The sequence below is a fragment of the Lepidothrix coronata genome, unplaced genomic scaffold (assembly GCF_001604755.1).
Source record: "Lepidothrix coronata isolate B3197 unplaced genomic scaffold, Lepidothrix_coronata-1.0 Scaffold152, whole genome shotgun sequence".
Classification (NCBI taxonomy): Eukaryota; Metazoa; Chordata; class Aves; order Passeriformes; family Pipridae; genus Lepidothrix; species Lepidothrix coronata.
In genome coordinates this window covers 1,557,095-1,572,908 of record NW_016690332.1, presented here as the reverse complement: position 1 = coordinate 1,572,908, position 15,814 = coordinate 1,557,095, and positions in this window count along the sequence as shown.

The following is a 15,814-nucleotide window of genomic DNA, read 5'->3' as shown; positions in this document are numbered from 1 at the left end:
TGTTCACTCTTCTGATTTAGTGGGAATTGGTCAGAAAGGTCTCATGAAAAATATACAACACTTTCAGATGGAAAAAAAAAAAAAGGGAAAAGAGCTTGGAATACATTGAAAGGAGAAATGAGACTGTGAGAATACAACTGCACTGGTCTTTGATCATGAATCCAGTAGGAATATTACTTATCTTTATATTTGTGACAAGATTGTGGGATTTCCTTTTTACCAAGTCCCTTAAAAAGCAGAAGGAGACTGCGACATAACAAATTGGTGCTGCTAATTCGAATGAGAAAGGCTTCCTTACATGTACTGTATGTATCTTCACAATCCTGAATGGAAATTAAAAAAATAATAAATGGGGAGATGCTTTTTGCAGGACACATAAATGCAAGTCCACCATTATTCCACTGGCTTCAGTTTAGTTCTACAGATTTTCTATATTAAAATCAAAACCAAATGAAAACCTAATTTTTCTTTCATTTATACATACATCATGTAAGTCAGATGGCACTAACTGAAGTTAGTGTATGTGAGACTAAAACCAAGTGTTATACATACATAAGATGTGTTCAAGTCCTGTGTATCAAAGCATGACTGGATCTGGAAGCACTTGTATAATATCAGCTCTATATAACACCCAGAGTAATGCCATTCATTCCTGACTTACTCATGAGAAAAAAACCCTCCAAACTCCCCTCATTCACCCCCCAAAAAGACAGAATAAGATCCTTTCTTTAGGATTGCTGAGAATACATCCATAGTATAAATCTTGGTATCAAGGTGTTTTAATAATCTCACTTCTTTCAACATTTCCGCTCTTCTTATTTCTTCTTCCTTGCTTTAACTGCTGCTCTGCCTCCTCCTTTTTCTGGGCACTAAGTGTCTGTCTGATTCAAGGAACTTGCAGTGATTTCAACTTCTCAAAAATCAGTTTCTTTTGAAAAATTTACAATGACAGAGTTTCTTTTGTGTTCTTACAAAAATAAACTCAATACCTGTTGGAAATCAGAAAAGCTTTTGTTTTGTATAGTCAAAAAGGTTAGGTGTGCTGAAAGGCAAAAAAATATGCATATTTGCTCTCGTTTTTCACAGAAAACCTGAAAGCAGGTGATGATAGAGTTTATGGAAAAGGAATTCTTAAGACCGGACATGTCATTATGTTGCTACCTTCTCTGCAGCAGTCTGGAGACGCTAGTTTCTTTTAAATTGTAAATATTTTTTCTTTGCATATGTAGAAACTTCTTGTAAAGTATAACACCGTCCCTTCCGAAAAAAAAAAAAAAAAAAATTCCATCAAGACAACTAAAAGCTGCGCAAGGATTCTAAGTCGGCTTTCGCGAAAGGGGAGCCTGAGATCTAACATTTTGCTTCAGAGGATGGAGAGGGAAAGCGGAACTCGATCCCCGGAGCAGACGCAGGGAGTGAGGGGAGGGCAGGAGGGGCGGGGGGCGGCCCGGCAGCCACCAGGGGTCAGCCGAGACCTCCCCATGCCGTAGCAGCGGCGGCTGGGCGCGGGGTGAGGGGCGGCGTGCGGCTGCCCCGCTCGGGAACGGCTGGGGTGAACCATCCCTCACACCTGAAAATCTGGTAAACGTTTCCGACAGGTTGTCTCTCGGGCTGCTACGTGCACGGAGCATTGACGCGTCCTTTTTATTCCCTCCGTGTTCATGCAGCAGTTAATGAGTCGAGTGTATCCAGTTTGCGCTCAACGTGACTGCGACCTGATACGGAGAGCACGGCGAGGTTTACTTTTTAATCTCCGTACTCCCGCGGGAGAGGTATTTCAGGCTGCTCCTTTGGGCAAAACAATCCCACCAAAGCCAGCAAATTGATGGTATGGGGAATGTGACTCTATTTCCAAAAATTTATCCAGAAACTATGGATACAGTGGGTCAAAAAAGTTATCCAGAAATTATGGATATAGTGGTACCAGGTGCCAAATCTGCACTTTTTTAAAATTCAGTTCACATATAGCTCACTTTGTTTCAGATCAAATGCTTTACTGAACTAAAACTAGAAAAGAAACACAGCTAGCCAAACACTCCAAGATCACAACCCTACAATAACAACCCAGGACACACACACAATAGAAAAGAAAAGCTTCTGCAGCAGCAAGGAAACAGACTTCAGTCTCAAGCTTCCAGGGGGGTTAAAACAACAGTGAGTTAAACGTGCAACTTTGCATAATAGGAAAATATCTCGGTCTTTTATTCCATGAGTGAGGAGTTGCAGAATCAGAATAAGGAATTGTGTACGGTAACTGAAACCGCATTAAAACCTTGGGTTTCTTTGCATATGGAGACAAGAGCTTGCCAACATTAATTCAAGGAGAGGACCTAAAATTGGGAAGAATGCTTATGCATGTACACTAGAACCTAGGAAAGTCCCTGAGACTGAAAAAAATAAACCAGCATGTATTTAAACACTTTTCTGAACCAGGGCCAGTGTCTGTAATAATAAGTAGTGCATCTTAATAATCAGACTATTTTAATTAATATTCAGCTCTTTTTATTTTTCATGGGAAAAAAATATAAGCTATTAAACATACTCCCACATATACTTTTTTGCCTTAAATAAATAATCGTTTTTGAGGAGGGATTCCTTTCCTGACAATTTTTTATGAGAAGAAGTAATAAAATGATACAAATAATGCCTGTTATAATCAAGCAAATTGAAAAAATAGATCAAGTGCAACCAAAAAAATATATTTTTTTTCTGATTTTCTAACCAGCTCTAGAATTGCTTGCATTTGGAAAAAACAATTCACCTGCTCATTTTACCATAATTTAGAACATTTATATATTCCCTCCTGCTGTGATACAAACTGTTCTTTTTAAATACAACAGCGCTGTAAATATTATAAGACATTTGCAATACAATGAACTTTTCCACATTTAACTTTTTTTCCTGTTCTCAGTATAATGACTACTTATTCTGAATAGAACATTGCTCCACAATACAGCTTGTTTGTACAGGATGAAGTAATATCATATCTATCTAAAATGCAGTTATAACTTTATTCTGTCTCAACTAGAAAACCAGTCATATAGTTGTTGTAGAACTATTTACTTCACTATTGGAGACAACAAAAGGTGACCTCCAGACTATTAAGTTCTGTCTTTGTAAGTGCTCATAAAATGGCTGTACTTTAGAAAGGTTTCTGCCTCTTCCCCAGGAGCGATGGTTGTGATCTAAGCTTAAGTCACACCTTGCCATATCCAGAATTTCTCAACATGCAGAAGACTGGAAAAAATTCATAGCCATAATCCTATCAACGTAGCAATTGCCAAAATAAAGATAGGGTTAGATGAATCAGGCACTGACCTGCCAAGACTGGGCATAAATATGAAGCTAATAACACTAAGTAGATTAAAGAGTGGGTCACTCATAAAAGTTACATTCAGTTCACTGTAATATTTGCAAATTCAGACTTTTTCCAACAGCCATTCACCATGTGGCATATACGTATGTGTGTGGATGTTTATGTGCTACACATGTATTGAAGTAAAGGCAGTGAATACCTTCTTCCAAATTTCCAGAAGAAGGTTCTTGACTCCTCCATGTTTCTTGACTCCTGCAGAAAATGTGGGCATCTCACGTTCTAGCAGGCATGACTTTGAAACACTACTCAACTTCTCTAATATCCTTGGAGCATTGCTATAAATCTTTGATTCTAGTAGCAATGTTGAGGAACCAAGTTCTAGGTTGTATTTTCCTAGAAGAGGCTAAGCCAGTTCAGTGGAGTTGTGCCGATTAATACCAGAAAGTGGGTTGACTCAAATATGTTCCCAATCAGACTGCTATTTTTTGTACAGACATAGCCTATTTCCATCAAAGGCAAGGGACATGACCAGAATACTTTTAGAAGGATATGTTTCATGGGAAGTTTCAAGACTTTATTGGGAATCGTTGTTTGCATAAGAAATTGCTCAAAATTGAGGAACTTTTCAAATAAAATTAAGCAGACTTTGTATTTTGAAGGACTGGAGCCAGAGTAGAAACTTGTGTCAGAGCAAGATTTCAACAAGGCTGCTGTGCACAGGGTTTGTAACAGGGTTCAGAGGCAGCTGAACAGTTGAAGAAGAAAGTTTGTTTTTCTTATTTTAACTGCTTGGTCACAGCAGTACTGCGAGGGTAGAGCACGTCCTATCTGCTGCCTGGTATGTGCCTCTATTCCCAAACACAGTACAAGACACGTCAGTTGTTACTGGCAAAAATTATGAGATTTTTCTTCTACTGGAGAACTCCGTTGGCTCTTATCCACGTTGCTGTGCTTCCAACTCCCTTACACCTTCCCTCTCAGATCTCAGCTCTGTTAACTCTTTCTTCTACATCCAGAACTGCTCCTGTTCCTTGTACTATTCCCCTCTCATTACAGCTTGTTGCAAACAGGAGATGGTGAGGAAAGAGAAGCTGCTGTGTGATGAAACACACCTCTGAAACTTTCAAAGATAAAAAAAATCCAGTCGAGGTCTGAAGTGGAAAATTTCAGCCAGTTCCACTTTCTTTTTTGCTCAAGGCAACAGCTCAGCTGACCCGAAGCTTTCAGGAGGCCAGAGAAGTGCACAGTTAGATGATAGCAATGCATGCATACACAAATATAAAGATACATACATGTGTGTGTATATTTTCAAAAAAAGCTGCTGCCTTACTTCCCTCCCTTCCTGTGCTGCTGTCAATGCTCCTAGCTGTGTTCTGAGACAAGTCCTGTTTCAGACTGACCTCTGCTTCCCATCGTCCCAACAAAGAGACCCTGCCTCTGTGGCTACCCAGGGTTGGGGTAAGGAGCTGTGCCTCTGTCTAGACAATCTGGATGTTAGGAAAGGAATTTGGCAGTGTTTAAAGACACCATCAGTAGGGCTGATGCATGGGTCTCTAACAGAGGAGACACTCCAGCATATATGTAGTTACTGGCATGTTTCTTGCATTATAATTGCTGCCCAAGATTCCCAATAAGAGATCTGCAGTTCTACAGCCAACCAGAAAATGACCAAGAGCTAAATTATGAGGATCAAAGGTATGCATCATCCGTGTGAGCATGGTCGTTCAGACAGACAGGAAAGCCACGCTGCTGCTACTGGAGCATGAAGCAACTCCAAGGGACTTAACAGCTGTCAGTTAAGTCTCTGCCAGGCTCTGTCAGGCAGCCAGATGTTGTTGTTGGGGAAATATACCCAGTACAGCTCAACATCTGGGGCCCATGATTGCCACTGAAATGCTGGAAAGCACTGGGATATGGGGGACAAAAGGCTTTTGGGACTTTTCAATTAATTGATAAACATTCTTGTAAAGTCAGGATGCTAGAAAGGACAAATCTTACAACACAAGTGAAGAATAACTTAAGCATGTTATTTATATATTTACAAAAACATATGTCTGTTATTAAGATTTTTTATTATGAGACTGTTGTTTGAGAGCTGGGAAACATATACTGAAATTAAACCACTCACTAATATTTATATTGTATTTACAGTATGATGTATATGTGCAGGGGGGATTTCTCCTATAGGTGATAAGTCTGTGTCTGAACCTACTTCCAGTTACATCAAGGCAAAACTCCCATTAACGTTACTAGGAGGAGAATCTGACCTGGTGAGAGTCAGTAAGACTTTCCCTGAGCTCAGCAGGCCCTAAGTCCAAAGGATGACTCAGCTCATGGAAGCTCCTTCAAATTCACTTTTCCTGAATATGGTGATAAGTCAGTTGCTCTCCTAGGTCAGCTTCAAGGAAATTTGTATCCTCTTGTACTTTTTTGTGCCTGACTGAAATGAGAGATACTATGTTGTTACGCTAGGAGTGGAGTTTGCTAGATTTCTTATTCCCGGTTTCTGTTTCTGTTTTATACATTAAAGACAGAAGCTTCCATAAATACCAACTCTTTTTTGCTGTTTTCTTGAAAAGGTCTGATTTTTAAAGCATTCTGTGTTTGCTGCTCTTATTGAATTTTTCTGCAAGGAGTGCTCAGCAGCTCTAAAAGTCTCTCAGGCTCAAACTGAACAGACAAAGTATATAGAAAACAACAACTTTTCAAAAAAGTCCATAAGCCCATCTAAAATCTTAATTTTCCTTCCCTGTTCACCCAAGTGCCTCACCACATGCTGATATGCTTTGCTGGGAATTGGATGTGTCTAATGCCAAGTGCATCTCACAGTACTTTGGTGGTGGATGCCCAAGTTGAGCTCCCAGAAGGTGGAGCCCACGTCTCCAAGGTGGGCACAGTACCATACTGTAGTGTCCCAGTCTCAGTTCCTGAATGATGTTGCAAAGACCACTGAAACCATATGAACCCAGACAAACTTAAACAACAGCAAAATGCCCTCTTCTCCTCTGATTTTGCACTTTGAATAGCTATCTGCAACACTGATAAATAGATGAGTAGCATTATTAACAGCAACAGGAGAGAACTATGCTGTGGTGGCATTTCCAATGCTTTTTTACACGTGGGACATTACAGCACAGCATGCAACCGCTTATATCAACAACTGACAAGCACAGATTTGCTGTGGAGAAGGGAAGAGATAGAAGAAAAGAGCCTCTGCCCTGTTCAGGTGTAGTCAGCCAGAGCAAAGTTCACACCATACAATGTAGTTATCTGCCCAGCTGCTGTTAAAATGGAAAACCCAAGCTTGCATGTGCCACTGCAGGGAGTTCTGCAGCACAAGAATGGGGCAGCAAGTTGTCTGCCCTGCAACAATTTGATTTTGTATTAACTTAAACAAAATAGGGGTCTATGTAAAAGTAAATAAATAGACAAATAAAGACTGTGTGATGGTAGGAAAAAAAGTCAGGTTTTTATTTAAACTTTACCGAAGACTTTGTATTAATTCAAGTAGCCTGAGTCTTTATTATTTGAGAGCTGAAATTAAAACAAGCATAACCCTAACAATGATAAGGTTAGTACCTTAAACAGGAAACAAGTAAATAGCACTAGAGTACTGACTAAGATATATGCCATGAATATTTAGACAGCTTTCTTAAAGCAGATGTCTTAAATGCTAAAGTTAGACTACAGACTACCACATAGGATGCATATAGCACCTGCGCAGCCTTGGACCCGGTAGAGACCTTCAATGCATCCTCGTTGCTAGCTGCAACTAGAGAGACATACGCTCTAATAAAAATTAAAAATAGTTATTGTTTAAAAACCAGTAATAGTTTCCATTCGTTATTTCAACATTTTTATCAAACTGGCACATTGAAAATTTCTGTCTCATGTCTTATTTAAGCTAGCAACATGTTTTATGTGGCTATTCTTCCAGATCTTATGATTACATTTCCAGACTCTTCAGAATTACTCTTCTGACTCATAACTTTCAAGGAAAGCTTGAGTAGCAAGAAAAAGAAATTTAAAATAGTCCCCTTCAGAGACATTCAAATATATTAGAATTGTAAAAAAAAAGGGTAACAAGTTTTCCAAGTTGTGACTCTAGACCTTGATGCATTTCAGCCCCTCAGATGGTTTCTACACGACGTTTCTCAAGTTTTCAAATTGTTAGAATCTGAATTGAGAGCAGCTTTAAATTATGGTGTATAATGGGCTCTATAAAGTAGATTAGCTTTCTCTTTTTAACCCAAAACTGCTTTGGCCTCCACAATGTGCGCTTGGAAAACATTCTGGGCAAGGTGCAGTTGGCTCACTCTGTAGCCATGTACTGTACGAGTAGACATCACACAGACCAGTTGCATATCACCAGAACTCCTAATAGCCTTCAGCTTTCAAAACGCTAACCTCTACTGAGGGAGCGAAAGGAGCTGCCCTACTTGTGAGGAGTGAACCTAACACAAACACTGAGGAATAGCTTTATTCAGATGTAGCCCTGATTTTGAGAACTTTATTGATGAGGATGGAAGGTAGCATATGTACTTTTGCTCTGCTTTCTGGGAAAGAAGAATTCTGTTAAATAGGGGTATAGCACTCCTGCTATTCAGGAGTGATGTTCGCACTAGAACCTCATGATGTTTGAATTCCAGTACAGGCTTAATAACCCACACTCCTTCATAGGAAACTGAATATACATATCAATCAAGCAGCTCGCCTTGGTGCTCACCTATCCCCTCCATTGACTGGGGTTATGTTTGAAGGCAACACAAACAAATATTGCTTTTTTTACTGTTTTCAAACACTTTCAAGGGGTCCAGACACACAACAACAGGACGATGCAGGCACCAAGATGAATGAGGGCAGGGAGTATAACAAACCATATAATTGGGCAATGGCTTCAGGAAAAGCTTTGTTCACATGGGAAGTAGCCATTATTCCACAGGTTCTTTTTAAAAAACAACATAAGCAAAGCAATGGACTTGGTATAGCACTTTCTGTTTTGAAGTACCACAGAACATCCCACAAAATAAGCAGCTGAGAGGGAACTGCCAGTTCTCACCAAAGATAGAAAGGTTAGGCCTGTTACAGAATACAGCTACTGCCTTAAGGTTAGTCCCTCAGAAACCCTCTCTGTTGACCTAATTATTCTGCTTCCACTGAAGCTGATGGGAGTCTGATGGCTTCAGACTCACCAGAATAAAGCTAAACATAATTTTACCCTCTGAAAACCCCATTCATTGTGACCACGTTTCACAAAAAGGGTTTTGCTCTTTATGCCAAGGGATCTGCACAGAGCTAAAGGAATCCAATACTGGGCAAGTTGAAACATTTATTTTATTTGTATTAAATCTACTACATAACATCTGGGCTTAATGTAGAAGTCTATCATAGCAGACGAAAACACTGAAATCAGAAAATGGCCCCTAATCTAACCTAGTACCTTCCCTACATGTAAATAAATTTGCCATTTACAAAAAGGCCAGCTTAGAGAAATGTCCTAGCTTGCATTTGTCAAGCTGAAACTTTTCAAGCCTTTGAAAACATGGCCAGAAGGCAACACTATGATCAGCCGAAGTGCTTTCCTGCAAAACACCAACCCTAGGATTTCACTTCACAATTCTTGTAGGAAATATAATAACTTGCGGTAGAAATAGAGAGTGTAAGACTGCGCAGTGAGTAATTGCACTGTTATAAAAATATTTATGTTTGTCTTGAAATAAAGCTACAAAGGAAAGAACTTCTGAATTACAGATTGTAAAGAGCCTTAACACTCTTTCTTTTCTTTTTTCAACGTGCCACCTTTATAATATTTGGTATTGACCCATTCAAAAAGTCCATCAACAAAGAACACACCTACTGTGCCAGATGACGTGGTAAGATTTTTTGGAATATGTACAAGATGTTTTCTACCTGCTCTTCTTTAATGTTCATATTTAAAAGAAAAAAAAAACAAAATGAGAAATAGTTTGCCATTTCACTTCTCATTACAAAATTGCTCTCTGTCCATGAAAGAAATTAATTGTCCTGCACATTTTCTGACAGAAAAATAAAATCTTTTTGATTCATATATTTCACAGTTGTTAAACTGTGTTGTAGAATTACAGAGTTATTTCAATCCTTAATGTAATTTAGCAATCTTGACTTAAACATGTTCCTCTATATCAAGGACATCAGCATGGAATCAATTTAGAGTAAAAAGATCTTCTGTTGTGCTTTTTTGAACTGATGTGTAGGGTTTGTTTGGGTTTTTTTAAACAGTAGTTAATAGAAATTACAAAAGAAATTTAAAAAATCCTTCAAACTCAAACAACTAGAAGTAATAAAACCAACTGAGATTTATGCACAGATTCAGCTCAGACAGGTTTGTCTCAAATGTAACTGACTTCCCATGATTTCAAATGAATTTAAAGACTGAATTCTGGGGAATTGGAATCTTTGGTGGTATGAACCAGACTTTCACTTACTTCCTTATAAATTGCTACAGTAGATTAAAGTGTATTTTAGGCTTCCCAAACATCTCCAATTTCTTTCCAGTTTCTTTCTTTTCATGAAACATCCTTCATGAGAATGCCAAACCTCAAAGTATACCCCGAATCAGCTGGTTCAGGCAGCTTTTAACATTTCTTTGGGTCTAGGTCTATGAGGTCCTCAGCATTTATCTGCAGCTCACTCTAAAGCTTCATTAACCACATGTTGGGGGCATGAAAAGATGGAATATTCAAACCTGTATTTCCGATATAGCAGTGGAGTGGAAGACACAGTTTAATCCCCAATAACAAACTTGCAGAAAAGCATCTCAATTATCCTCAGATGCACATGAGTAACTCATTGGTTTCAATAAGTACCAAGCCTGTGCATGTGCTTTTCAGTATTTATGAATATACTACCAGACTAAGATGCTGGTAGATTTACATGCTGGATGCAATTCTGCTTTTTGGTAGAAGGTGAAGATGAACATCTCTGATCTTGGAAACAGCAGCTATTCCATAAGCACAGAAAGAGCTTTTCTCAAGATGCATTCTGAGTAATAGGAGGAAACCTCAGATCTGCAACACTCCTAGTTTTCTGTAAGATGACATGCATTCATTGGAACCTATAAATCAATGGCATGACAGCTTTGCTTTACCTTAATGATGAAAAAAGATTGATATTCCTAAATTACATGTTAACAGAGTGAAATTGTTATAGGCTTTCCTGAAGTATGAATATATTTTTGAACTGAGATCTTAAAGACACTTTGGCAATGCCAGGAAAAAAAAAGAGAGAAAAATTTAAAAATACTTTGAATATTTTATCATCCCAGCTCAGAAGACATTGACTGTTATTACTTCAATATTTGAAAAATATTAACTATTTAATATTGAATAAAGTATTGTAATAATTTAATAATTAAACTGACAAAAATTATATTGCATGGTTGAAAAGAAAGGGAAGTTAATTGTTGTTTTACATTAACTCTGGTTCATTTCCCCCCAGATTTCTACAAAGGTCTGCTGGCATGATGCAGAGGGATTTTAAAAGTCTAAAAAAAACCAGATAAGGATTAGCAAACAGTAAATTAACAGTAAAACTTTAGAGTAGGAAAAATTTATTTGTTCTGGATTCTAGTGCTAGTAAAGACTGCTAAATAAATCAAGTCCAGGGAGTATTCCTGGCCTGGAGGCCAGTCTGACTACATCTACAGTAGCCTTGGTCCTTTCTACCACCCCACCTTCGTCCTTTACACTGTGCAATGGTGGCCTGAAGACATAGGTACAATTTTAGTGTGTTTTTTTTCAGTCCAGTATTCCTTAAATAAAGTGCAAGCCGACCAGAATGGTATTTTCATTATGTGAGTCTGATGCAATGTTTTATGAGGACACACATGTTGGAGAGTGCAAAGTCTACTGAACCTCAAAGGTCTGTCTTGGCAAGAGGCATCTGAATTTGTTCCAGTACTATCTCTATTCCATATTGAAACTGATTTCTGCTCCCTGCTTTCCCTGTGCCAGGACTAGGTCTTGCCTTAGAGAGCACCACTCAGCACAGGTCAAAACAACCAGGCAATGTACTCAAAGTTAGGCAGCACAGATGCTCAAACACACTCCCTGGATCAATTTTGTTTAGCAACAGAAACAAAGGCCAAATGATTAAAGGAGTTTTACCACACCCACAAGAACTGTGAGTTGTGATAAAGGTCAAGAAACCATTTATAGAATGCGAACTTGGCTTTTTCAGCCAATTTTTACAATTACAGCCCATCTCTAAGGAAGACACAACCAGTTGTGTATAAAGGAGGCCATGTGCTCTGAGGTCAGAAGAAGGATAGGGGCTGCCCAGCTAGGACACTTTCCTAGCATTTTCCTGCCCTGCTCTGGCATGGCTTCTGTCACAATTTCTCTACCTGTAAATGCAGGTGATAATCCTTCCTACAGAGATTGGAGAAGGGGGTGAGAGTGTTTCATGAGGTAAAGAATAATATGATAAAAAAGGAAGTGCTAGCAGTTTCAACATTAAAATGGTATTTGTTATCAGGGATAAAATTAAACAGATTGTAATTTGCTTTCCACAAATGCTGTAATTAGGATTCTCTCAGCTTTTGTGTTCATATATGGAGCAGCCTTTTATCTGTTGAGGAAGGGGGAGAAAAGGTGCACTTTCTGTTATCCTATTTTTATATGTATATATCTCTATCTTGTTACTTTCAGACTTTATTTCTTTTTTGAATACCAGGTGAGCCAGTAGTGTCTCACAAAAAAAAGCCATTTACTTTGTTGTTATAACTCATTAGCATGAAAATGCCTGCATAGTCAGCAATTAGTATTTAAACTTTAGGCAGAAAGTTTGAGAGCTCAGGTGGGGAGAGACCAAAATGGGGAAATGACCCAGGGCTGTCCTCAGGGTTAATTCTAACTGTATGACTTAAAGCATATCACATTGGTTCACAGTTTTGAAAGGTGTTTAAACTCATAGCTCCAATCAAAAGCAGTAGGTTCAAAATAAATTCTTAAAATAAAAAAAAGTTAGGATTTTCACCCAACTAAACTTAGATGCTAAATCCAGATATGAGTTCTAAAATAAGTCTTGATTTTTTCCACATTAACTGAGGTTAGTAGGAGTTATGCCACTGTAAACAAAGGAAGAATTTCACAAAAAATTTCTGTATGTTGTGGTTAAATACACAGTTATTCCCTAAAATTAGGTGTAATTCCTTACAATGAATAACACCTGTAAGGAAATAGAAAGGCAGAAGCTTCTTAAAATAAGTCAGAGGTGAATTACACTTAGTGCTGTTAAAATATAATGGTAGTAGTCCTTTGTTCCATTCATAATATATCTTTTCAGCTTAAAAATGAATAAGAACTATTATATTGAAAAAATATAACCTTTAAAACAGATGTGATACAGTTCATTGTGGTTTGCAAATAAATTGGCAAAAAGTATGTATTTGGCTACTATTATAGCTTTTATATTAGTTCAGAAATATCTTTTATTCTAGTCATTTATAAATCAGTTTGTTCTGTCCATTTTTTTTTGTTTTGTTTTGTGGGTTTTTTTGACAAGTCTAAGGTATCATTCAACAGTTTTATCCCCCCTAAACTGAAGGGAGGTGAAAAGAGGCACAACATAATTTCCTCCTGAATGGGGACTAGGTAGCACCTCCTGCCTACCTTCCTTCTTGTCTGTCTGGAATGGCTAGACCTTCAAATTTTCTGGGACTCCAAATTCTGGACTCCCTGAGCTCCTCCCATGGAAAAAGTAAAGTCATAAATGTTGCAAAATACACCTTCTGGGAAATTCCATCACAATACAGCCTGTTAGGGGTATGCAGACACACCTCTTCAATTCTGATTGCTGAGTGGGAAGAAAGAGGATCTGAAGACTTATGAAGTCAGAACAAGCTGCTGCAGGCAGAACTGTTCCCTCTTTCTACCTCAATGATCTGTAATTTCTTAGAGAAACTTTCTAACAGCCTACAACCTAGGTCATGAGCCAGACTGGCCTCTTTGGGCAGTCTCAGTGCCATGTTTGGTGAGGGTTTCTGGGACCACGAATGCTTGTGTTGCCCCTTGATGCAGTTTGGGCATATCCTGCCGAGTTACAAGCTGGTGGAGGCATACAGACACAGCAACTAGTGGGATATGCTGTCCTTTAGCCTGTTTCCCATCCCAGACTGCCCCAGTTGATGAGGGGCTGTTGAGGTGAGCCTCACACATCCCCTTCTCCCCAGTTCTACCTACTGGTGGAACAGCCCCTCCCTCCAGCACGTTTATCCATAATGATCAAGTGGCTTTCTTCAAAGACATTGTTGCCAAAGCCCTTTTCCACCATTGAAGCAGCTCAACAAATAATGTCTGACTCATAACTTACCCAACCCATATATTTTGCTTTTAAGTGGTGTGACCAGCTCTGAGCATACTAACTGCTCTGTCTCACAGTTCAATGGTAAGATTATCTATTAGGGCTGTATTTTCAAAATATATTTTCTGCATTTTATTCATAAGAACAATGCAGAGTCTTCTAGCAGTTCAAACTTCTTGCCTTTCTTGCCTGTGAATTGTTCTTTAATGCTCCTGTTGTGAATGACCAAATAGGAGCACTAGATTTAAATTCTTTCTAAGTCTTGTTATTTTATATACCTTTAACTGCTCCCTTTTAAAATTTGAGAGACAATTTTTTCACTCTCCCTTCCCATGTGGAAGATAATGCAGGTCTCAGAACATTTTGGCATGATCAGGGATTACCCACATACAAAGTCCATCAAGAGAGAAGTGTCAGAATATATTCTGACAATACAGTAGGAAACTTTTGAAACTGTCTTGAGCTAAACCAGAAAAAACCCCACTGTCATTTCACTACTGTGTGTCACAGGATAGCTGTTCCAAAATCTGTTGCCCTTTAGCATCCTATTTTGTTCTGGGATAACATCCATACCTCGTTAACTCCTATTTCTCATTTGCATCATCATCACAATACATCACAAAATATTCCTTTGTTGACAGACATCTTATTTATGGCATTATGAGACTGACGCTGTGGCACATTTATTTAATACTCAGACAACGGGTAATATTTAAAACATATATTGTGCTATTATTGAGTCTTCCCACTTTGGAAGACTGAAAATAACCAGAGAATTCACATTTACATGTCTGACTTTCTATGATCATATTTTAAACAACAATTTTGGTTCCATTTATTTCTGCACGTTTCCCTGTGTAACTAAAATTCTGATCAGAAGAATGAAACTTTTAATATGGGCATTCACTAACATTCTTTAGCAGCCATGGTCATCATTTTAGACACTTTTTAGAATAATGTATTTCAGGGAATTATGAAAAATTACATGTAGATGAATGTGCTGGTTTTAATATTTCCTTAATTTCAGAGTTTTAGTGAGGTTTCTGGTTCTGCATATTACTAAATTTACAATAGTGATAATAATAAAATCTTTAAAAACTCCCTAGATACATGCAGATGTTTACTAGTTTAAAAAGTTTCCTCTGAGTGAGATGTAAGCTTTTTTTAAGAAAGCACTTCAAAAGAAAAAAATGTTGTGGCTGGCATTTGTTATACAGATAGTGAAGAAACTAATTCATTGTTTGGACAGGCCATTGAGTAAAAAGTAACTGAATTTTTTGGGGAGAAGATCAAGTACTTAATACAATACGTGATTTGTATCAGCTTTAATTTGTAGGAAACGTAGTGAATCCAAAATAATTTCAAAGTAAATATATTAGAAAGCTTATGGAGATTGTCAAAAGAGGTTTTTTTAAAAAAGACTGCATAGCTACTGTTGCTTCCAAATATCACATGAAATATTTTGTTACTTCAAGCACACAAAACATTGAAAGTAAAAACATTCTTTATGGAATAAAGCACCATAAATTCTGTAAATACCTAGAGACTGTCCCATTTAGGGAAAAATTGAGTACAGAGGTTGCAGTTTTATTGTTAGTTTGCATAGAACTGTATTTTACTTAAGGCAAAGTTCATCTGTGTAGTGAGGGTGAAATAAACAAAGGCAGCCCATTTAATGTGCACACTTTCATACAGGAGAGGAGGAAAGAAAGAGGGCTAGAGCAAAGAACACTGGTGCTGGGTAGCAAGGTGCATGGCACTTAGGGAGACAGCACTGTACCTGGGGAGGGGTTGTGCACCTCTGACAGCTTTTTCTTCAAAGAATTGACTAGGACTGACCTCTGCTAGGAGCCAGAGTGACCCTCACATACCCCCTCAGAAACCTTCCCTCACCCTTATGGGTGGGGCAGGTGCCTCGCAAACTCTTTGTGTTTGCCTTCCCCACCTGTGGAAGAAGCGGATGTGGTGGTGCCTCTATTCCTCAGCTCAGGGTTAGGTGGAGGTCCAAGCCACGTCTCTGGGTTGAAATCAGGATTTTTACCTTCTCTTGGGCTTCAGGGTGTTCTAGGTGGAGGCTCAGCATCCTCAGACAGTCCACAGCCTGCCCTAGAAGCCCCACCAGGACTCATGGGGGCAGGGAGATGTAGAAAGATAATC